The sequence below is a fragment of the Accipiter gentilis genome, chromosome 3 (assembly GCF_929443795.1).
Source record: "Accipiter gentilis chromosome 3, bAccGen1.1, whole genome shotgun sequence".
NCBI classification, from domain to species: domain Eukaryota; kingdom Metazoa; phylum Chordata; class Aves; order Accipitriformes; family Accipitridae; genus Astur; species Astur gentilis.
In genome coordinates this window covers 49,064,489-49,087,819 of record NC_064882.1, presented here as the reverse complement: position 1 = coordinate 49,087,819, position 23,331 = coordinate 49,064,489, and the positions used below count along the sequence as shown (strand labels likewise).

Sequence of the window (23,331 nt, the reverse complement as noted above, 5' to 3'; positions counted from 1 at the left end):
GGAGCGCTCGGGACCTGCGGAGGGCCCGGCCACACGCCTCTGTGGGGCAGCCCCAGCACAGGCAGGGCACCTCTTCTTGATTGCCATTTCAGGCTTTATTTCCCCGCCATCAGCGGCACGGCCAGACCACCCCACCCCAAACCCCCCAGCCGAAGCGCCCCCGCGGGTAGCCGGGCCCAACCACCCGGAAAACAAGAAAACCAAAGAGGGAACTAGAGAGAACCGCGCTCACAGCGTGGCCTCTGGCAGAGGGAAAGAGGCAGCAGCGACCGTTATTACCGCAGCTCCGCCCTGGACGGAGCCCCTCCGTCCGCAAGGGCTTCCGCAGACGGACGCCGCTCCTTCCCCGCGCCGCTGCTAACGGCACCCGCGTTAAGGGAGACTCGAGAACACCGGAGGGCCAGCTTGCCGCCCTCACGACAGGGCTCGGGGGCTGCCTGCGGCTGCAGCACAGGCTTCAAGGGAGGGGCTGCAGCTGGAGGCAGCCGCACGGGCCGAGCGGGGCCGGGGGAGCTCCGGCGACTCGGGGAGGCGCTCGCTGGCCGCGCCTGGGGGGTGCCCGCCTCCGTCCCCTCTTCCCTTCTGTCGGCTCTCGGGGACCTGCCCGGCGCTGCCCTGGCCCGGCTCGCCTCCGGCGGACCGGGAGCCTGCCGCGGCGGCCGCTTCGCAGCTTCCCGTCCCGCCGGCCCCGGGCGGCCAGCGGGCAGGAGGCACCCGCCGCCCCCGCCGGAGGGGATCGCTCGCCTCACCCGCAGTCCCGACGCTCGCGCGCTGCCGCCGACACCCGCGCCCTGCGCGCCGCCACGCTGCTCCCGGGGACCGCGCATGCGCGCCGACGGGCTCAGAGCCGGCGCGCGAACGCCGGGCTGCCCCACGCGAAGCACGGCGCATGCGCCAGGGATGCGCGTCCGCACGGCTGGTCGGGGAGCGGGCGCAGCGGGAAGCCCGCGGAAAACCACGCGAAACCGGCAACGCTCCTGAGTCTGACCTGGTCGGACTCCGGGGGCCGCGAGGACTACGCCGCGCCCGAGCCACGCTGCTGCCCAGCAACCGAGTCCGCGAAAACTACAGCTCCCAGCATGCCCCGGGAGACAGCCTGCCCTGCTGCCCGACCCCGAGGGGACGCCGCTTCCCTTTCCGGCCCCCCCCCCCCCCCCCCAAGCCGGCGCAGCCGCAGTTCCCGCCGAGCCCCCAGCGCCGCTCCGGGCAGTTCCGGCGCGCTCCCCCTGCCGGGCTCCGGCTCCGGGCAGCACTCGTCGCCACCGCTCCGCCACAGCATGGCCCCGCTGGCGCTCCGTGCGTCCGACACGGACCCCGCCGTCCTCCTCGGGGCTTTCCCCGGGTCCCGCCGGCCGACTGCGCAGCCCCCCCCCGCGCGCACGTTCTCTCAGCCGCCCTGTGAGCCCCCAAGGCTCCCCCCCGGCCTCGGCACAGGCGGCCCCCACCTCCCCCGGGCCACCCCCGCCCCCGACGTTCGCGGTACCGAGGGGCGCCCGGCCCCGCTCACTTTCTCCCTCGGGGCAGCCGCAGCCCGGTCACCGCTCAGCTCCGCTCCTGCCTGCGCTCCCGGCGGCCGCTCCTCTCCCGGCAGCCCCTCCCCTTGCCAGGGAGAGGGCGTCGCCATCAGCCTCACTGCCCGCACCTGGGGCTCCTCCAGCCCCGGCCCGCAGCCGGAGCCCAGCAGGAACAGGGGGGGCACGGCCCGACCCCCCCCAGCGCCTCACCTCCTCCTCCTCCCCTGGGCTCCCTCACAGCCCCTCGCCCCGTGCAGAGGGAGCGCAAACGCAGCCCGGAGGGCAAAGGGGCCGGCCGGCCAGCGTCTATTCAGTCAGTCGCGCGCCTATCGAGTCCTGCCAGCGAGTCTGCTCCGGGGCTCGGGGCGCCCCCCGGCGCTCCCCCTGCCCCTCGGACACCTCGGCAGTCGGTCCCAGAGCCACGCTCGTCTGTCCGTCGGGGAACGCACGGTCGGTCGGCTGGCTCCTGGAGCGATGGGCTGCTGGGCAGAGGCAAAGGCTGCCAAAAACGAGGAGCAGGACACTAGAAGAGAGGAAAAAAGCGGCAGCTGGCTGGACAGGGGGGGTGTAGCGAGAAAGCACGAGGCAGGGAATGGGACACGAGAGAAAGACAGGTACAGGAAAAATGACAGAGGCACAGCAAGAGGGAAGACAAAAGGGAGTAGGACAGAGATGGAGAAAGAAGCAGCAGGGACTGAAGCAGCAGGGACCAAGGAAGAGGGGCAGAAAGAGGGAGAGGGAGCAGGGCAGATAAAGAGCAGGGCAGGGAGCAGGATGGAGAAAAAAACTGGGATGGACAGCACAACAGAGAGGGATTAAATAAAACGGGGCAGGGAGCAGGACAGAGGGATACAGTGAGAAACGATGGGACAGGGAGCAGGACAAATTGGGGCAGGGAGAAGGACAGAGCAACAGAGGGAAAGAGGGGCAGGGAGCAGGATGCTGGGACAGAATGAGAAAAAGAGGGGCAGTGAGCAGGACAGTGGTAGAGAGGTGAGGACAGAAAGGTAATGACCGGCATGGTGGAGGGTGGGGTGAGAGAGAAAGATGGGAGCAGGGGTGAGAGAAGGAGAAAGAGGGATGGGGAGTAGGACAGAGGATTATAAGGAGAAAAGTAAGACAAGGGAGAAGACAGATACAGTGGAAAGGACAATTAGATGGAGGAAGAAATAGGGTTAGGGTGCGGGACAAAAGGACAGACAGAGAAAAAGGAGAGGAAGAAGGAAGGAAGGATAAAGATGGGGACAGGGAGTGGGATACATGGAGGGAGAAGAAGTAGGCCAGAGAACAGGGAAGAGGGATTGAGTAACATATAGAGAGGTGTAGATTGGGACAAAGATGGAGAAGGTATAAACAACAATGGGCTGGAGGACCTGCTTCTGACAACCTGTCACACTCCTGATGTCACTTCCATGGCCTCAAAAATGGGACATGGCACAGGATGGAGGAATGGGGGAGTGAAAGAACAGGCACGGGGAACTTTTTTTTAAAAAAAAAAAAAAACAACCAGAAAACAAGAGACCAAAATAGTGATGGGGAATGGGATAGGGATGGGGAGCAGGACAGAACAAGAGAGGAACAAGAGAGAGAGGACACTGGACAGAAAGTGAGAGGGAAAAAGAGACAGATTGCTGGATATAGCACAGCATGTTAAGGTATGTATGGGCACCCAGAACACAGAATTGGTCTTGAATCTGGTCCATGGTGGAGAGAAAGCCTTGACTGCTTTGGTTGTCTGGATTTTTCAAATCAACTGCGAACCTAAGTTAAGTCCTGTGCCTGTGCCTTGAAAAGGGGAAAGAGGTTTCTACATTATGTATAACAGGTTTATCTTCTATGCAAGTATTAATATGTTGCCTTCCCCTGCTGTGTTTCTTGGGTGTTGTACAGTATTTTCACCAGTCATGAATAAATGCATTGGAAGAGTTTGTACTATTACTGACTTCAGGTATTTTTGGTTTGAAAGAAAACCAAGAAAACACCATCCTGGAGGTGATTCCATTTTAATAATCTCTGAATTCTCAGTATTTGAAAGGAAAAATAATGGGGTAAATGCAGGAGTATGCAGCTATTACCCACACTGAACAGTTAATAATTACTTGTTACTTTTCCTACCCTTTAGATGCATTTAAGGCATCCAAACCCCAAAGAACAGCAGCATTAGGCACTGATTAACATATGGCAAACTTGAGGGTGAATGTGAAAAAAAACCCAAACGAATTTCAAAAAACATTAATAACTCAGGAGTGGAAGGTATACCTTAAAAAGAAATCAAAAGAGCAGAGATCAGGCAGAGGGTTTCATTCCTGCTTTTGCTTTCATTGCAGTGCCTAAATGCACATTCAAGGTCCCAGGTCGGGGAAAAGCTGTATCCCTCTGGAGAGACATAAGGGGACCCCTTTGGAGCCAAGTAACTACATCCCTCCTACACTGCAGAAAGCACCCTGGGAGGATGAACAGGGAGTCCTTTGCACACCAATCCTCACTGGCAGGGGTCGTGACCAGCAAGTGACTAATTGATGGCTTCCCTGCCAAAATTTCATGAAGCTTGTAAAAGAAACAAACATGTAGTGCTTGCCTCCCCAATCCATGCCTCACAGAGTAAGCTGTGTAAGTATAGAGAAAGATGCCACAACAGCATGGAATAACGTACAAAAAACACAAATGGTATGGGAAAGGCTCTAGCAAAGCTGCTGGTTTGCCCTGCCACCCCTTTGAAGCTTGGCTTCCCTGCTTGTACACACTCCAACGAACTCTGATGGGAGAAGCAGTTTGCCTTATCAACCCTGGCAAGGCGCCTTTCCCCATGTAATAAAATTGATGCTTGGATTGCCATGTCTCCATTCCGTTGGGTAACAATAGGCTGGTCACTGGTAGCTATAATTCTGCAGAGAAAAAAAAAAGATTAAAAAACTGTCAGAAGAGAGGGAAGTAACAGCTCCATAGTAGACAGGAAACTATTACTGGGTATATTCCTTATTCTAACAAAGTCCTTTGTTTGGTATTTGAACACAAGCTGTGACTTTCTTATTGTCACATTAGAAAGGGTAGAAGAGGGGAGAAAAGGTGGGGAGCAGGGGAGGAGAGGCAAAGGAAAAAAGAGGGAGAGGGAGAAGAGAAGGCAAATATTTTCTGAGACATACAGAGGGTAAAGGTGATTGTGTAGACTGTATCAGAGCTGGCAGAACAGTGTGCCTATATTCCTGGCAAGGAAAAACACACATTTCATTTAACAAATGTGGATTTAACATGAAACATCTGGAAAACCTGTTACTTTACCCAAGTACACAAAACTAATACAAGGAGAATGACACCCAAAGCTATGGAAAGGAAAGCCTTTATGACAATGCTAGTGGAAGAGTCAAAGGAAGTTTCCCTGGGCCTGCAAGTTCCCACACAGGCCTTGAAAAGGGATAGGGAGTTGCTTCATGGCAATGGAATGGACTGTTAACCTAAAGTATTCAGTGTAAAATAGATATTAAAGTCTATTCAAATCTATTACTGTTGCCTACAGCCCATAGTACTACCATGATCCACACAATAATTTCTGCGCTACCCTTTTATGTATTATGATCTTCTCCACTAACAGGAATACACAGATAGGTATAGCTATAGATATAGATAGAGTTCTAGATAAAGATACAGGTACAGATAGATATATACACACATATCTGTCTCCATATATACCATGTGGATCCCTCCAGCACCTGGGCTCAGACACTCAGTCTGCCTAGTAGCTGCTCCTGGATCCCAGTCTCCCCAGTTGCTGGCATCTGGACATACAAGTCCCCAGGGCTGCGGCCCCACTCCAGTTGCTGGTACAGACCATCATACACACACACACCTGGCCAGGACTCCCCTCGTCCCTCCAATAGCCAGCTCCTCCTGTGGTTTTGCCCTTAGAGAACCCCTTGCTCCCAGGTCATTTCACCTATTCACCAGCTGGTCCGTTTTGATCTTTGCTGACGATCACATGCTCACTCGCACTTGCTCCAGCCACTGCACCACAGACACAGGGGCCTCCAACCTGTGGTGTGGCTCCTCACACACGTGCACAGAGAAGAGAGCCCTCACCCAGGACAGAGCTGGGGGGGAATTGAAGAAGCAGATGGGACAGACTGTGGTGATCAGGGCAGGGCCTGGCCAGGCAAGCATACTGACCAGCGAACTGTTTACATGGGACCGGCTCTTTTTATCCCCTTACTCCTCTGTTTTCCCACACTCATTCCTTCCCAAGTCACCTAGCTCCATCCCTTTGCCCACTCTTGGTTCCTCCCCTGGACATCCTGTAATAAGCCTTGTGCAATCTCAAGCTGCTCTTCCCCTGCATCCATAATGTGTCCCACACCCCCAGGGAGCAACCCCCCTTCAGTTGGAAAAGTGCTCCAGGTTTGACTCGTCTTCACGGGTTTCACACCTGGACAAGGGCTCTCTGGGGACAGCCCAGGCAGCAGCCCCCAGAGGGGTCCCTTCCTCAAAGCCCCTAATTTGGTTTCCTGGTCTGACACTGTGCCCCTGTGGTCCTTTAGGCTTGGGGAAAATGGGCCTTTGACGGGCTGAGGGCAGTAGCCAGGACAGGGCATTAGCTGGGCTCTTCTGCCTGTCACTGTGTCTCTCTTCTCCTTCGTGGGTGTGTAGATGAGCTTCCATCACCTAGCCAAACAACTGTCACAGAAGCCACAAAGGAACTGAGGTACTTGGGTATTTAACAACCAACCATTAACTCAAACTTTATTCACAGATAGTTTACACTTAATTTTTGTTATCCATCATTGTCCTCTATTTTTAATAGCTCTTTGCATTGTTTGACCATTGAAATAGCTGTAACAACAATCATGGCATCTCACACATTTTGTTTTGCCACCTAAATGAACTGAGCTCATCTGTTGACATATTTTCCATCTCCTTAACAGAACTTCTCGGTACCTACTGTAGCTTCAATTAAATCTATGCCATCCCCCAAGCTATCATCACTCCACCTACCTCTGCAGTTATCGCACCATTTCTTTCATTGCTTTTCCATGCATGCATTTTTTGCTGTTGTTACTTGAGGTTCTTTTTCTGCTCCAGCTTCTGTCATTGCTCTCACCCAAGTCTCTTCTTAGCTAAAGCTCACAGCACTGCTCCATCTTTATCCTTCTTACACAGACTGGACACATTTCATTGTCCTTGACATATTATCTGACCTTGCATTTCCTGGATGAATCATCAATTCCTATGTAATTGCTCCTTTTCCATATGCCTTTCTGGGGATGTCTTTCCAGAAATTATCTTCTTCTTTCATGTGATGCATCTCCATGGGTCTCTGGCCTCAATTCTCTTTTTGATTTTTCCATGATCTCTGTGTGATCTCATATGCAAACAGATTCTGTGGACTAAAGTAAATTAATGCTGATGATTCACAGATGAACCAAACTACTTCAGGTTTGCTGAAACCAAATTCTCAGGCCCTAACATTTCCTCTTTGAAAATGATTTGAGTGCCTTACATCTAAAACCAAACTTTGTATTTCCTCACTCCCAACTTCTCCAAATAAGTCCTTTCTTACTCGTGTTAGATATCACTACCACTTCTCTGACCTCCAATAAGAGAGATGCCATAGTCTCCGCAGGTAATATATTTGCAGTGTTTCATTATTACAAAGCTTTTATCCAAACATCACTGTGTCTTGGCCTGTTCACTGGGAAAAATGGGGTTTATTCTCCTCCTCTTTGCATCATCTCCTTATATGCTTGAAGACCAGAGGGGGCATATCCCAATCCTTCTACTAGACTTAGCTTCTATAGTACACCTGGAGACCTGGCACATCCCCCACCTATTGCCCTTTTCTCATTCAGTGTCATACATTCAGCTTCTAATTCTAATAAGCCTTAAAATATAATCTCTATGGACAGTCTTTGGGTTTGGGGTTTTGTTGCCTTTTTTTTTTTTTTTTTTCCCCTCATGCTGTGCTTTTACTCTCACTATCCACAAAACAAAAACACTAGCCCCCTGAAAGCAGTTGTATATTTTTATAACTCCTTGCATGTTATAAATTATATTCATCCCATATCTTAAGAATCTTGATAACAGTTGGCAAATAATACTCTGAGCCTATTGCTTATCATCATGAATTAGCTCGCGGGAGCTGGGTCAGATTATGGCCCTGTCTGCCCAGTATGGTGCTTCCGGCAGCAGTCGGGAGGAGATGCTGACAGCAGGAATGTAAGAACTGAGCACATACAGGTGATAACTCCACTGGAACCTCTCCAGATTAGGAACTTTTCTAGGACAAAGGTTTTATCTGCGTCTTTCAGTTTAACAGCCACTGATGGAGTCTCATTTCATGAAGTAATTCCAAAACCATTTGGAACACATTCAAGTGTCAAGGCCAAGTTTTTGGCCTCTACACCATCCTCTGCCTATGAACTCTAATTTTGCCCTGTATGAGAAAATGCTTTATTTTTTTGTTTTAAAATGCTGCCCAGATAATTTTATTCAATGTCTCCTACCTCTTTTGTTAAGGGAAATATGAATAAGCATTTCTTTTTGCTTTCTCAACAACATTCACAACCTTAAGTGGTTCTGTCACCTATCCCCATGTCTTTTAGAAGCCATTTCTTTCAGAAGCTAAGGAATCAGAATCTATTTAATCTCTCATTATTCAGAAACTCTGACATGTATTTCATAACCATTGGTTTTCCCTGACTTTTTCTAACCGCACTTTATCCTTTTCAAGATGGCAGCATCAAAAGAGCATGAATTCTCTAAAAATGGCTTCACAGTGGACTTACACAATGCAAAACAGTGTTTTCTGCAATGTTAATCACTTGTATACTCCTGGCTTTCTGTAGTCTCTCAGTTTTTTGTTCCATGTTTGAAGTGTTCAGTGCCATTAAGTCCAGATAGATGACTGTATAATATATATATTATAATATAAACACACTACTAATAATAATAATAATAAAGATTCAGAGACTCCAGCCACGCTTTCCCTAAGAAAACATTCTAAAACTTAAATAATTTTCTAGCTTCAGCTTCCAGTCATTGGTTTTGCTGTTCTTCAGTCTGATAGATTAAAGAATCCTCTCCACTAGGATACAGAGACAATGAGCTTCTGCACTTCTAATCTGAAATCTCCTTAACTATGTAAGAGGATAGCACTGCCTCTCTTAACAATTATGTCACTCTAAGATGTTCTATAATTTTCACCATGATCCACATTCTCTTCTAGTTTCCCACAAATGTGCTGCAACCTGCAAATAAGTCCTACACATTTCTATTCCAGATGATCTGTATTTATTATTATTTACTGCTCTGGTTATTCTGTTATCTATAATCTTCATCCACAATGACTAGAAACATCTGTTCAAATGAATGATAAAGACGTAGGAGATAAGAGATTGTTGTAGCATCTGATCAGAAACATCTGATGAGGTATCAGAGTGTAATAGAGATTCAATGCATATTTATTTTAGCTTAGTTTATAGTTTTATTGAGTTTATTATTTAACTGGCATACTTCATTTATAAATTAGTATAAAATGTTCTGAAATGGCAAGGATCTTCAGTGATTTTAGCCTGAGATCTCCAGCATGTATTCCTAGACTAAAATCCCTTCTGAAAAATGCAGGTTTTCCTTTAAACATCCATTTCCTAATAGATGAGCAGGCAAGGGCACAGACAAAAAATGCAGCACCTTTGATGCAGAAGTGACTGTCAGTCCTTCTCCCTGTTCAGCCTCACAGGTTCCTGCTGCCTGCCCATGTGCGCCTACAGGCGCGTATGGCAGCCTATACGTGCCTATGCCTGCCTGTGGCTGCGTGGGCACATCCCGGCGTGCCTGCGTGCCCACGCACACCTCACGCATACCTGTGTGCGTGTATTGGTTTTGTTTGGCAAGGTTTTGGTAGCGGGGGGGGGGTTACAGGGGTGGCTTCTGTAAGAAGCTGCTGGAAGCTTCCCCTGTGTTCGAGAGAGAGCGAGCCCATATTAGCCAGCTCTGAGACGGACCCGCCGCCGGCCAAGGCCGAGCCAATCAGTGATAGTGGTAACGCCTCTGTGATAACATTTTTAAGAAGGAAAAAAAGTTGGGACGGAGAGAAACTGCCGCCGGAGTGAGGAGTGAGAACATGTAAGAGAAACAAGCCTGCGGACACCATGCTCGAGATAGGGACCCAAACAACAACTACAGTAATTGCCCCAGTAGTGAAACGGAAACAGTGGACAAGGAGATCAACGGGTCCATACCATCAATTAGTGAGGGAAGAAGAAGAAGAGGAAAGGCTTGATTTAGAAGCTGGTCCTTCGATAAAGAAATTGGAGGAAGGAGTGAGGGAACTTAAACAAGAAGCAGAAACTACCCGGTCCCTGACGTCCTCAGAACTTCGGGACTTGCGGAAAGATTACAGCCGCCAGCCAGGTGAGCGGATTGCTGCCTGGCTGCTCCGATGCTGGGATAACGGGGCTGATAGTCAGCTACTGGAAGGCAAGGAAGCGCAACAGCTGGGATCCCTCGCTAGAAACCGGGGAATTGAAAGAGGAATTGGGAAAGAGGCAGCAATTTGCAGTCTCTGGAGCCGGCTCCTCTCAAGTGTGAGGGCAAGATATCCATTCAAGGAAGATCTTGTAAATTCATCAGAAAAGTGGACTACTGCAGATGAAGGCATTCAGTACCTGAGAGAGTTAGCAGTGGTGGAAGTCATCTACAGTGATCTAGATGACGAGGAAGTTTCCAAAGACCCAGAGGATGTCCTGTGCACACGAGCCATGTGGCGAAAGGTGATTCAAGGTGCCCCAGCGTCGTATTCTAACAGCTTGGCAGCAATGTATTGTCCAGATATGGAAACACCAACTGTGGAGAAAGTGTCGTCTTGGCTCCAAAACTTTGAGGAAAATCTCTGTGTCTCCTCATCCCTACAGGACAGTGCCTTGGCTGTTAGGGATGCTGCAAGAAATCAGTCCTCCCCTGCCCCGGTCAGAGGGAAAGGGAGCCTAAGGCATATGCCACGTGGTACACTCTGGTTCTTCCTGCGTGACCAAGGGGAGGACATGAGGAAGTGGGATGGTGAACCCACCTTTAAGCTGGAAGCCCGCGTACGTGAACTGAGAGGGAAGACAGCTGTTAAGAAGGGGTCACCCAAGAAGAAGGCTGTCAGCGTAGTTGCTGTAGAGGCCCAAGAAGGCACTCAGCGATCCTCCAGGCATAGAAGAACTGAAACCACCTCCCTTGATTCTGGTGAGGGGACTTCTGGTCTGGTACCGCAAGGATCGGACAGTGAATATTCTGATGAGGAACAGCAATAGAGGGTCCCTGCCTTCGGCCAGGAGAAGGAAAGGGATGATCGGATATACTGGACTGTGTGGATTCGATGGCCTGGCACATCAGACCCACAGAAGTATAAGGCTTTGGTAGACACTGGTGCACAGTGTACACTGATGCCATCAGGATACAGGGGCACAGAATCCATCTGGATCTCTGGAGTGACAGGAGGATGCCAAGAATTGACTATACTGGAGGCTGAAGTGAGCTTGACAGGGGACAAGTGGGAAAAGCACCCCATTGTGACCGGCCCAGAGGCCCCTTGTATCCTTGGCATAGACTACCTCAAGAGAGGGTACTTCAAGGACCCAAAGGGGTGCCAGTGGGCTTTTGGTGTAGCCGCTGTAAATGCAGAGAAGATCAAACAGCTATCTACCCTGCCTGGCCTCTCGGAAGATCCCTTTACTGTGGGATTGCTGCAAGTTGAAGAACAGCAGGTGCCTATCGCTACCAGGACAGTGCACCGTCGGCAATACCGGACAAACCGAGACTCCCTGGCTCCCATCCATGAGCTGATTCATCACCTAGAGAGCCAAGGAGTCATCAGCAAGACTCATTCACCTTTTAATAGCCCTATATGGCCAGTGCAGAAGTCTGATGGAGGATGGAGGTTAACAGTAGATTATCGCGGCCTGAATGAAGTGACACCGCCATTGAGTGCTGCTGTACCAGACATGTTAGAGCTTCAATATGAACTGGCATCAACGGCAGCCACATGGTATGCTACAATTGATATTGCCAAGGCATTTTTCTCCATTCCTTTGGCAGCAGAGTGCAGGCCACAGTTTGCTTTCACATGGAGAGGTGTCCAATACACCTGGAATCGGCTGCCCCAGGGGTGGAAGCACAGCCCTACCATTTGTCACGGATTAATCCAAATGGCACTGGAACAAGGCGATGCCCCTGAACATTTACAATACATAGATGACATCATCGTATGGGGCAACAAGGCAGAAGAAGTGTTTGAGAAGGGAAAAAGAATAATTCAGATTCTTCTGAAAGCTGGTTTCGCCATAAAGAAAAGTAAGGTCAAGGGACCTGCACAGGAGATTCAGTTCTTGGGAATAAAATGGCAGGATGGTCGCCGTCATGTCCCTATGGATGTGGTTAACAAGATAGCAACTATGTCTCCACCAGCTAACAAGAAAGAAACACAAGCTTTCCTAGGCCTTGTGGGGTTCTGGAGAATGCATATTCCAGGTTATAGTCAGCTTGTGAGCCCTCTCTATCGAGTAACACGGAAAAAGAACTATTTTGAATGGGGCCCTGAACAACAACAAGCCTTTGAGCATATCAGACAGGAAATAGCTCGTGCAGTAGCTCTTGGGCCCGTCCGAACAGGACCAGATGTACAAAATGTGCTCTACACTGCAGCTGGGGAACATGGTCTCACCTGGAGCCTGTGGCAGAAAACACCAGGAGAAACCCGAGGTCGACCATTAGGGTTTTGGAGTCGGGAGTACCGAGGATCAGAAGCTCACTATACCCCGACTGAAAAAGAGATATTAGCAGCATATGAGGGGGTTCGAGCCGCTTCAGAAGTTGTTGGTACAGAAACATGTCTCCTCTTGGCACCACGATTGCCCGTGCTACACTGGATGTTCAAAGGAAACATCCCCTCTACACATCATGCAACCAGCGCTACATGGAGTAAGTGGATAGCATTGATCACGCAATGGGCTCGACTGGGGAAATCTAACCGCCCAGGAATTCTGGAAGAGATCATGGAATGGCCAGAAGGCAGAGATTTTGGAGCATCACCTGAGGAGGTGACTCGTGCCCAAGAGGCACCACCATATAATGAGTTATCAGAAGATGAAAGGTGTTATGCTTTGTTTACTGATGGATCCTGTCGTGTGGTAGGGAACCATCGGAAGTGGAAAGCTGCTGTGTGGAGTCCCACACGACAAGTCATTGAGGCCACTGAAGGAGAAGGTGAGTCAAGTCAGTTTGCAAAAGTGAAAGCCATCCAACTAGCTCTAGACATTGCTGAACGAGAAAAGTGGCCGGTACTCTACCTCTATACCGACTCCTGGATGGTGGCTAATGCCCTATGGGGGTGGCTACAGCAGTGGAAGAAGACCAATTGGCAACGCAAGGGTAAACCCATCTGGGCAGCAGCATTGTGGCAGGACATTGCTGCCCGTGTAGAACACATGACTCTAAAGGTACGTCATGTAGATGTTCATGTGCCCAAAAGCCGTGCCACTGAAGAACATCGAAATAATGAACAGATAGACAAGGCTGCCAAAATAGATATAGCTCAGGTGGACCTGGACTGGGAGCGTAAGGGTGAGCTATTTGTAGCTCGATGGGCCCATGAGACATCGGGACATCTAGGGAGAGATGCAACATATAGGTGGGCTCGTGATCGAGGGGTGGACCTGACCATGGAGGCCATCACAGAGGTCACTCATGAATGTGAAACATGTGCTGCAATCAAAAGAGCCACCAGAGTAAAGTCTCCCTGGAACAGAGGGCGGTGGTTGGGCTTTCAATATGGCGAGGCCTGGCAAATTGACTACATTGGACCACTGCCACGAACACGCCAAGGCAAGTGCTACGTACTCACCATGGTGGAAGCAACTACTGGTTGGCTAGAAACATATCCTGTAAACCATGCCACTGCCCGAAACACCATCTTAGGCCTCAAAAGGCAAATTTTATGGCGACACGGTACCCCAGAAAGAATTGAATCAGACAATGGGACTCATTTCCGAAATAACCTTATAAGCTCCTGGGCAAAGAAACATGGCATTGAGTGGGTATACCACATACCCTATCACCCGCAGGCATCTGGAAAAATTGAGAGATATAACGGACTGTTGAAGAGTATGTTGAGAGCGCTAGGCAATGGGACATGGAAGCATTGGGATGCAAATTTAGCAGAAGCCACTTGGCTAGTTAACTCTAGAGGATCTGCTAACCGTCCTGGTCCTGCCCAGACAAAACCCCTACATACTGTGGGAGGAGATAAGGTCCCCGTGGTGCACATGGGGAAGTGGCTGGGGAAGGCAGTGTGGATTGCACCTCCCATGGGAAAGGCAAACCCATTCGTGGGATTGTCTTTGCTCAGGGACCTGGGTGTACTTGGTGGGTAATGCGGAAGGATGGGGAGACCCAGTGTGTGCCTCAAGGACATTTAACCTTGGGGGAAAAATAATCTGTGATGTGAGTTGTATGTTGCAGGAAGTAATGAAGCAGGAATGACGTGAACTGCAGAGGAGTGAACTTCGCAAGGAACCAGACAAGTGCATCGGTGACCCAAACCAAGCCGACGTTGGTGCCCAACGATTGAACGTACTGCTTCTCCTGTCCTGACCACTCATCTTGATGGATGGGGCCCAAGTCATAACCTGTGTGTGAACATCTGAAGGAGTGGAAGAAGCCCCTGGAATATCTATCTCTTAAAGGACAAGGGATAGTAATTAATAAGAATGTATAAATCTGTACGTTGGGTATAAAAGTTGTTTAAGTATGTAGTTTCAGTTGTAAGTGTTGGTAAGAAAGGATTTCAGTAATGAGAATTAAATACAATAGTATGGTTAGAAGATATCTGTATTAAATTATGTGGGACCTGAGCAGGACGCAAATGGTATGGAATAAGGGGTGGAGATTGTATTGGGTCTGGCTGAGATGGAGTTAGTACTCCCTATAGCAGCCCTCATAGCACTGTGCTCTGCAGCTCTGTAGCTAGAAAGGTGTTGATAACACACCAGTGTTTTGGCTACTGCTGAGCAGTGCTGGCACAGCATCAAGGCTGTCTCTCCAACATTTTTGCCCTCCCCTCAATGGCAGGCTGGGGCAGGGCAAGATCTTGGGACGGGACATAACCAGGACAGCTGACCTAAACTAACCAAACAGATATTCCATACCATATGACGTCAGCTCAGATATAAAAGCTAAGTGAAGGGAGACGGAGGGGGGGGCATTTTTGTCTTCCGGAGCAAGCACTACGTGTACTGGAGCCCTGCTTCCCAGGAAGTGGCCAGACATCGCCTGCTGATGGGAAGTAGAGAGTAACATCATTTGTTTTTCTTTGCTTTCGTGCGCAACCTTTGCTATCATTTTATTAAACTGCCCTTATCTTGACCCACGAGCCTTTCATTATATTTTTCTCTCCCCCGTCCAGCTGAGGAGGGGGAGTGATAGAGCAGCTTTGGTGGGCACCTGGCATCCAGCCAGGGTCAACCCACCACAGTGCGCAGGTGAGGGTGTGCAACACGGCCCTGGCTGGAGGGAGGAGGGTCTGGCCGCCCGGCACCGCTGCCCGGGCTGCCGCCCTGCCGGAGGCAGCCCTCAGCAAGGACAGCCAGAGCCATCCGTCTGCCAGGACTGCTGCGCTGCTTCTGGGCACAGCTGCCAGGACCACTGCTGTGCAGGTAACCGCAGCGCCGGCTGCCACCTGCCCGTGCAGGGCTCCCCTTGTGTCACAGGCCCAGCATGGCTGACCGCGGAGGCCCCTCACAGGCCCACACTGGGTGCTTTGGTCGGCAGTTGGCCGAGCCCAGCATGGCTACGGCTGGGACATCCCCTACAGCAGGGCCCTGCCCAGCCCAAGGTGGCTGCCACAGGCACATCCCCCAGGGGCAAGGTCCCCATGGATGGGGAGAAGCTTCGTCCTGACCCTCCTCCCCATGTTTGTAGACATGGCGCTTAGGGACAGGGTTCCGCAGTGGGCTTAGTAGCATGAGGTTAATGGTTGGACTTGATGATCTTTTCCAACCTAAATGATTCTACGATTCTGTTCTGGAGGAGGAATGGCACCGGCAGTGTTTCACCGATTTCATCCAGCCTGCCCATTTGCTGTGAAACCTGCCGTGTTAAACCTGCCGTATTAACCACATGGCCTTCTCCAGTGGGCACCCACCGTGGGCAGAGCAGAGAGGCTCTGCTGTTACCACAGCACTGCAGCAGAACAGACATGGCTTGCAGCGGGGGAGGTTGCCTAATTTAGAGACCTCAACTGCCACAGCTGCCTTGGCATTTCCTTGTATTCCAGGTGGGACATGCAGTTAAAATGTGCAGATTTTACTGTATCCATCTTGTGGGCCAGAGGACAAGTGCAGCAGGCTGCTGTGCTGTATTCCCTTATTTTGAGTATCCAGTCACAGGGCTCATGAGTGAAATAGTATTGCTTTCTAAAGCTTTTGATAAAAATAGTACAGGAAATATGAACGTATGAGAATGTTACAGTGAGTCTGAAAATTTAGAGACTCAGAGGTCACATTCAGGATACAAGGAGTTTGGGTTGTAGAATGTCATCTAAACACACAGAACTGTGTTTGTAAGCAGCAGGCATACATAAGTATTCTAGGGATTTTATTCTTGATTAACAAGAATTGTTAATAACACATCATTAACACAGAAATGGTGTTTTCTGCCACTTGTGTCCAGTAAAATTTGTTTATTCTTCTCTAAAACCTCTCAAGGACAGCTTCCAGACTTGAAAAATCCTAAGCTACACCTTAGGAAAATTGAAAGCCATTGAAAAAAGGCAAGGAGAAGCTGAGTGGGGGTATGATTTTTGTCTAGAAATATGTAAAATGTGTAAATAATGAGGCAGGAGCAAAGTTATGGAAGGAAAGAAAAATGCTGGCACAAGAACAATGGTATAAAATGGCCAGACACCACATGTTTTGGATGGAAATTACTGGAAGGTTTCTCATCACTAGAGCACTGAGGTTTAGGAGCAGTCTGTCAACAGAAGACAGAAAGACAATAGAAGACAACGATGACGACGATAATATTTCCTGTGGGACAGGAAGCCCTAACTACTTTAAAAGTAAGTCTTGACCAGTTAACAAGGAAACTCCATGACACACTAACTGTGATATTATGGAAAGTTTCATTGACCAATCCCATATTCCTAATACAGCATGACATTAACGTCTTACACATCCTATCATGAGACTGCTTCTAGCATAACCTGAAATCATATCACTTGAGATAAATTGCAACTGGCCATCAGCATTATGTGCAACCTTCAAAAGAGTGTCATGTGCTTTGAAGGTAGGAAGGAGGAAGAGCAGGGAGACGCAGCCCCCTGCTACATTATTCTGCCCAGGAGCTGACAGAAGCCCCTTTGTTTTTCTGTTGTTTCTTGCACCAATTTTTATTTGGTAGAGGAAAGTGGTTTGAAGAGGGAGAGATTGGAGCAGGGGACTGGCTGCTCTCCACAGCATTGTCCCCTGCCAAACTGCGGGTTTCCTTTGTAAATCTGGTCATGAGTTTTGCCGTGAAGCAACTTTAACTCCTACTAGCTCTTCTGTGTTACACTGCAGCTTGTGGGGGAGCTGCATAAGAAGGGAGGCTGTAGCATCTGAGGAATCCATCTGCACCACAGGCTGGTGTGTACTTCTCCTGAGGATGCAGGCCTTGGGATCTGTGAGGATGTCTTCCTGCTCTCCTGTACCAGCTACTGCCTCCCCACAGGGCAGATTTGAGAGGAGCAGCTGTTCCAAACCTCCTTCCCAAAACCCTCACCACAGCAGTTCTGTCTGATTCAGCCTCTTGCTGTCCACAGTCCAGCAGAATTTGGTGTTGACAGAGAAAGAGAAGACTGGCTTCTTTGGTCTGATGTTTGTGATTTCAGCATTGCTTTTGGTCGTTCAGGTACAAGCCCTATTCAGTCACGGTTGGGAAGATCCTGTGCAGAACCAAAGCAGAACCCAGACCACGGTGTTAGATTTCTGGGTCTAATCCTGAGAAAGGAATTACCTCAGCTGGCCAAGTGGGAGTAGAGAAGGGAAAGCGGTATCTTAAACCCTACCCTCTTTGGCATGTAAATGCTCAGGTCTGGGTTACAGTGAGGCAGCTGCTTCCACTGAGGATGCACACACCAGAGTTCTCTCCTGGTGCCATTAACTAAGTTGCTGCATTCAAAAAACCAGAAGAGATCACTCCTCTGCTTAAGCTGACGTGGTTATTGCCACTAATTGTTTCATACGCTGGATGAATGGCTAGAAAAGACATTCAGAATGTGTGAGTTATGGCTTCAATGCTGTTCTTAGGGTGAAGAGTTCACATAAGATATCCTACCTCTCAGAAAAGTGCCCTGACCATCAGGTTAAAGCATATTTCAAGGTGTGATGAAAGGGAGATAACAGTCCCCTCTTGCTTCATCCTGTTTCATTGCATTGAAAGGATTCAAGATGCCTTGTGTCAGGGAGTAGGAGAAAGAAAATGAAAGTGAACCTGTCTGTCTGTAAGGCATTACTATGCAGGACAATTCTAATCTGCTCTGATAAGTGCATGTATCTCACGATTTCATCCGTGCTTACGAAAGCACCCTCAGTGATGATTGCCTGTCTATGGTTATGTGTTGAGGCTTATGAATTATGCAGGTTTTTATCTGTTTAATGTGTGTGTTGACTTCATATCATTCTAGTTTCTTAATCAAGATGCCAGGCAGGATAGAGTATATGCCCTATGAGGCTTCATTAATCATACATATAATCTCATCAAAAAGATATTACAATACCTAAAAGTTTTAATTCTGAGAGTTCCAGCACATCACTCAAACAGAAGTCCCTCATGATAACACAACTTTCCTCAGAGCATTCTTGATGGGTTTTATGAGTTGGCTGGTTGTTCTATAGGGGCACTTGGGCATATGCATTATGCATCAGCTTGTCCTTGTTTTGCTTTATCTGTCAAGACACTGGTTGATAAGCATTCACAATAATTTGCTGCATCATTTTTAGTGATTCAGAATTAGAAAATGCCTTTTTCTAAACTCTTATGATGTTATAATAATTCTTCTTTCAAGAAAAAAAAAACTATAAAGGTTATAATGAGTTATTTTAACACTATGATAAAGTGACTATTCTTATTAAGATTTGGTGATTTTATGTCAATAAAAGCACAAGCCTAAAGCCACTTATTTATTATTGTTTATAGCACTTGTGTATAGAAAAACATGTAATATCTTCTGTTATAGGATCTTGAATAATTTTGTTTTCAGTAGCTTGATTTTATGCTAACTTTTTTTGTTTGTTTGCTTTTATTCTTCTGTTCATCCTGACCTTTTTAAATAAATGCCTTCCTTTCTAGGCTAGGTAGACAAACAGATATACACCAGAGGCCATCCACACTGCATAGCCACTTCATGGCTCAGGCTTCTCCTTGGCTTGCTGTTTTTTTCTCTAGTAAACCCACTTACTTATGCAGCTTGATCTGCTTTGCACATGCAAATATTCATGTTTCCCAGGGTCTTGAAGCTTAATCAGAAAATGGCACGGTTTTAAATCAGCTAGTTTGAAACTCCTAATGGTAAATATATGAAAATAGTGACATAAGGTAAGACCCAAGATCCATCTTGTCCATGAATTTCTGGCCCACAGCAAATGCTCTGGGAAGAGTGTAGGAAGAGTGCCTACTCTCTCTGCCTCCAACTATTTGCAGCTCGGGGATTTCCTGACTTGAGGGTGACATAAGCTCTTATCTTCCACTACCTCTGCTGCTCTTTTGGTTAATTGCATTTGGCTATATTAAAATGTCTAGTATGCGAATAAGCCCAATTTGATAAGCAACTGTGTTTAGCCCTTATAAATGATTCTTCTTTGCAATGTCAGTGTTTGTGTCTTCTGTAAATTTTATGAGGTAAATTTTTGTGTATCATCTGGTTTCTACCTAATTAAGTAAAAAATAGATTGCTGTATAACTGCAGTGGAGATATTTTACTGAATAATCCTCATTTATAGATATCTGCAATTTCTCCATTAATGAGCTCTTAATCTACTAATTGAGGGGATTCATTGCTTTTTATAGTGATATGGTGACTAAAAGCAAGCGTATTTAAATTGAATGCTTCATAGAGGCAAATTATACTCTGCTGACACTCCTGTCTCGACCACTTAGGCCTATATGTAATGCTACTAAAATGTATTGATTAATGAGATTTATTTGCATAATCATGCAACTATTTTTTAATTTGTTATTGACTGCATTATATCACTGTTCCTATGAATTTGCCTGGTACATAAATTATGACATATAGGCTATTGCTATCTGAGTCATTTTGCACGCTCTTTGAGAAGAACATTATAGTTACTCTGGAACTTGCACAGCTCTGGGATGAGTTAAATGTTAACAAGAATGGTTCAAAGAGCTCCTGGGCACAAAGATCCCCTTTCAGAAATGTAAAACTCACAGTCCTAGCACGTGCAGGTTAATATCCTCTCTAACCACTAATGGAAAAGAAAATAATTAGTTATCAGTGCTTTTTTCTAAATTCAGATCAAAATAGTTATTGAACACTTTTTCTGCATCATTAAAGAAAATCATATAAGCTAATAGCAGATTTATGCTATTTTGAGATTGTCTTTTGTTCTTGATGTGTTTAAGGAGTAGCTTTTATTCTTTAATAATTTACAGAATAAGTTTTTATTGTGCTTAAACCTGTTGACTATTACTGTTTGTTGGTGCCTTTTGTTCACCATTTTGTGTGCATTTTCTTGCCAATAGCTTGTGTTATCATCGCATCTCAAGGTTTTCTTGGGTTTACTCCCTACTTCTCCGTAAACAGACCACTGTTAAAGTAGTTGTCTTCGTAGTTGTAGGCCTGTAGGGTTTAGCTACCCAGTAAGGCATTCTTAACTTAAACTCATTATTCACATTTTTGTGGTTTTTTTCTTCCCACTTAGACTGAGGATGGATCCAGGTTTTGCTGGTTCTTATATCAGAAAGAAGATGGAGACTATCCCTAGTATTCTTTAACCAGTGGCTTTGGTGTTGCCTCTCATTTACACTTTTTTAGACTTTGATATTATTTGATGGTTTGGTATAAGTGGAACAAATTAAGTACATAGGGATAATATGCAACTGCAGAATGTCATCAGCACTAGCAAGTCATTCAAAATGGCAAAGTTTTCTTTCTGTCCCTGTCTTTCTAGTTCTGAAAAATGTATGTCTTCTTGCACTGAGGAAGATGTACATCACCGTTAGCAACTAGTTCTGACAGTTGATAAGTCCTGTTTTATTGAGCAATAAGTTAATGTCATATCAGCTGCTAGAACTAAAGGTTTTCACTCATGCACACTGAATTATGGTGTAGTCCCTTAGGCTAGGATCTCCATCAGTTCACTTGCTGCTTAAATGAAGATGTGATTTTACCATAGCAACCAGTTAGACTACTATACAGAATTCTTCAGTTATCCAGCCTCATCACAGCTAAGTGTAACTGGTGTAGTCTGTCATATCCAAAAGGTGGGCAGCTTACACAGTATGTCAAATACTGTACAGAGAATATATGCATATAAATCATATGAAAATTTCTAAGCAGAGATCATGACACTACAATTATGAAGAAATTAAATTCATTCAGTTGATAAAGAGCATAGCTAATGCAGGATCCATTCTACTAAAGCAGTTTAAAATAAGCATAGTCCTGTACAGTGTCAAGAATGAGAGAATTCACTCAAATTTAGGAAAACTGTGTCTTTTTCAGAATCAAGGCTCATTTTTCTCTCTGAAACCAATGCAAATCAAAGACCCAGCTCTTCTAGATTTCTGACTGCCGGATGGGTTTTCTTTCCTTCTTTGGGAAAGCACTGGGGGCTTGCAGAGTTCAGTAGTATGAAGCCTCATCACAAAAAATACAGACAGACAAATATTTTCCTAGATTCAATGAAGTAATTTAGTAAACTCTCCTGTAAATTGTAAAGCTCCAGAAGAGACACTGATTAAAGTGGTACCTGGCAGTTTTCCATTTTCCAATTAAATTATATTAGGTTACTAGTCAAAGCAAGATACCTACACATATGTACATGATCTCTCTCTATATATATAACATTTTCACCAGTTCTGAAATGTTAACCTCAGTTTTGAAATTCAATCTGTGATCACTCTGTTTTGCCTTCACTGACAAACATCCTAGAAATACAGAGGTTTTTCTCTGATGATACTTAAATCAATAGAAATACATTTCTTGCTCTTTTCAAGACTTACAGAAATTCTTACTCCAAAGTGCTGGAGGCTGTAGGAAATACAGTAGCTTGTCTCCTCAGTGAACATAAAAGAGTTGTCTCAGCTGAACATACCACAGAAATTATAGGAGTGCATACGGGCCTGGGTTCTGACCAGAGCCCAACTATGTAAATCCAGAGTCACTTCAAACTTTTACAAAGCCTGCCAGGGATTTACACAGCTGTAGGAAGAAAGAATTTTTTCTAGTTCATATTGAGAAGGTATGTGCAGTTATACAAACACTTTTCTGGGCATAAGTAGGCTTGTATGGTTACATACTACAGTTTTACCAAGACCAAGACACATTTTTAAAGCATTTTCTATATCCTTAGAAACAGCACTGAGTGCTTTGTGCAGATATGTTCAGATTTCATGAAGAGAAGATTTCAGGCAGGATCTTTGTTCATGATGAAGGAAGAAAAATAATTTTTTAACAGGAAAATGCTGACTGTTGTGCTTAAGATGTATGCATTGAAGAGAAATGGCGGAGTGGGAACAAATGTCATATTTAAGGTCTGAGGATGAGTGCACGTGAATACTTTGCCTCTAAACTTCTGACCCAAACTACGAGGTGTTCGCTCAGGGCTCAGCTGTTTCCTCTGTTTTGTACATGTGAGGCACAGCAAAGACACAAGACCTGACAGCACACTCCTCCTGTTTGCTTCTCACTTCTTCTCTGCTTACTATTTCACAGAAATGGTCAAATTTTCTTAAGGATTGTGGGGAAGTCTCTCAAAGCAGCACCGGTTGAGCCATATGCATGCAGAGATATGTGGTGGTGCTGCTGGATGAAAGGGTGGACATTTGAAAGGAGACACACAAAAAGAGGTGGGGGAGAAGTGTGTCCTGACCACACACTCTGTTCATGCGCCTAAAGGATCTCTGGTCTCCCAGGGTACTGCAACAAGAACCACTTCTCTTCCCACACACACAGGACCCAGGAGCTGAGAAACCCTAATCTTTCCTTTCCTTCCTTGTGCAAGCTGTTGCCTGCAACACTGACAGCACCACTGAGCTGTTGGCATGGCTCTGTGGCACATGAAGCACAGCCACCTCCATGCATAGCATTCCCAGCATCTCCAGCCAACTCTGGGAATCAAAGCTGGTGTTTGGCTGAAAATACTTTCTGTTGGAGTTTCAGACATTACAGATTTTTTTAAGGCATGCAGCACTCCCATGTTCTTGAACAGTATGAGATACTGCTGGGCAACCTTAGTGCTGCATTCATTGAGGCTTTTGTCAGTGCAGAGAGCTAACCCCAGGTGCTAGATACTCTGAAGGACAAAGGTCGTTGGTTCTCCACCACCCACAAAGTAAAATTTATGTATATGCAATATTTTCTGGCTGCATCATGCTTGCCTTTTTTGGATATGACAGCTACTTGTCTTATTCTGGGTATCAAGGAGGGGAGACTGTGTCCTCCTCAGGGTGTTTGGGTATAATCACTTGGCCATTGCAGAAGTAGGAGTTCAATGTCTTGCTATCCACCAGCTGCTGGAGATCACTTCTCTGCTGGAGATTGCTGCTATGCACCTGAACCATACTGAAG

At 47.0% G+C, this 23,331-nt stretch overlaps 1 long non-coding RNA gene across 2 annotated transcripts in view; it reads right to left on the bottom strand.

Moving 5' to 3' along the window:
- Positions 1 to 1,689, bottom strand: part of LOC126052088 (uncharacterized) — a 64,543-nt gene extending 62,854 nt beyond the window's left edge. The window contains exon 1 of one of the 2 annotated variants that reach the window (XR_007509942.1): positions 1,508 to 1,689. This is a non-coding gene — a long non-coding RNA (uncharacterized LOC126052088). Of the gene's footprint in view, positions 1 to 749; positions 818 to 1,507 lie in introns of those variants that run through there. The other variant, XR_007509945.1, reaches the window with a different exon arrangement.
- Between the last annotated feature and the right edge of the window lie 21,642 nt (positions 1,690 to 23,331).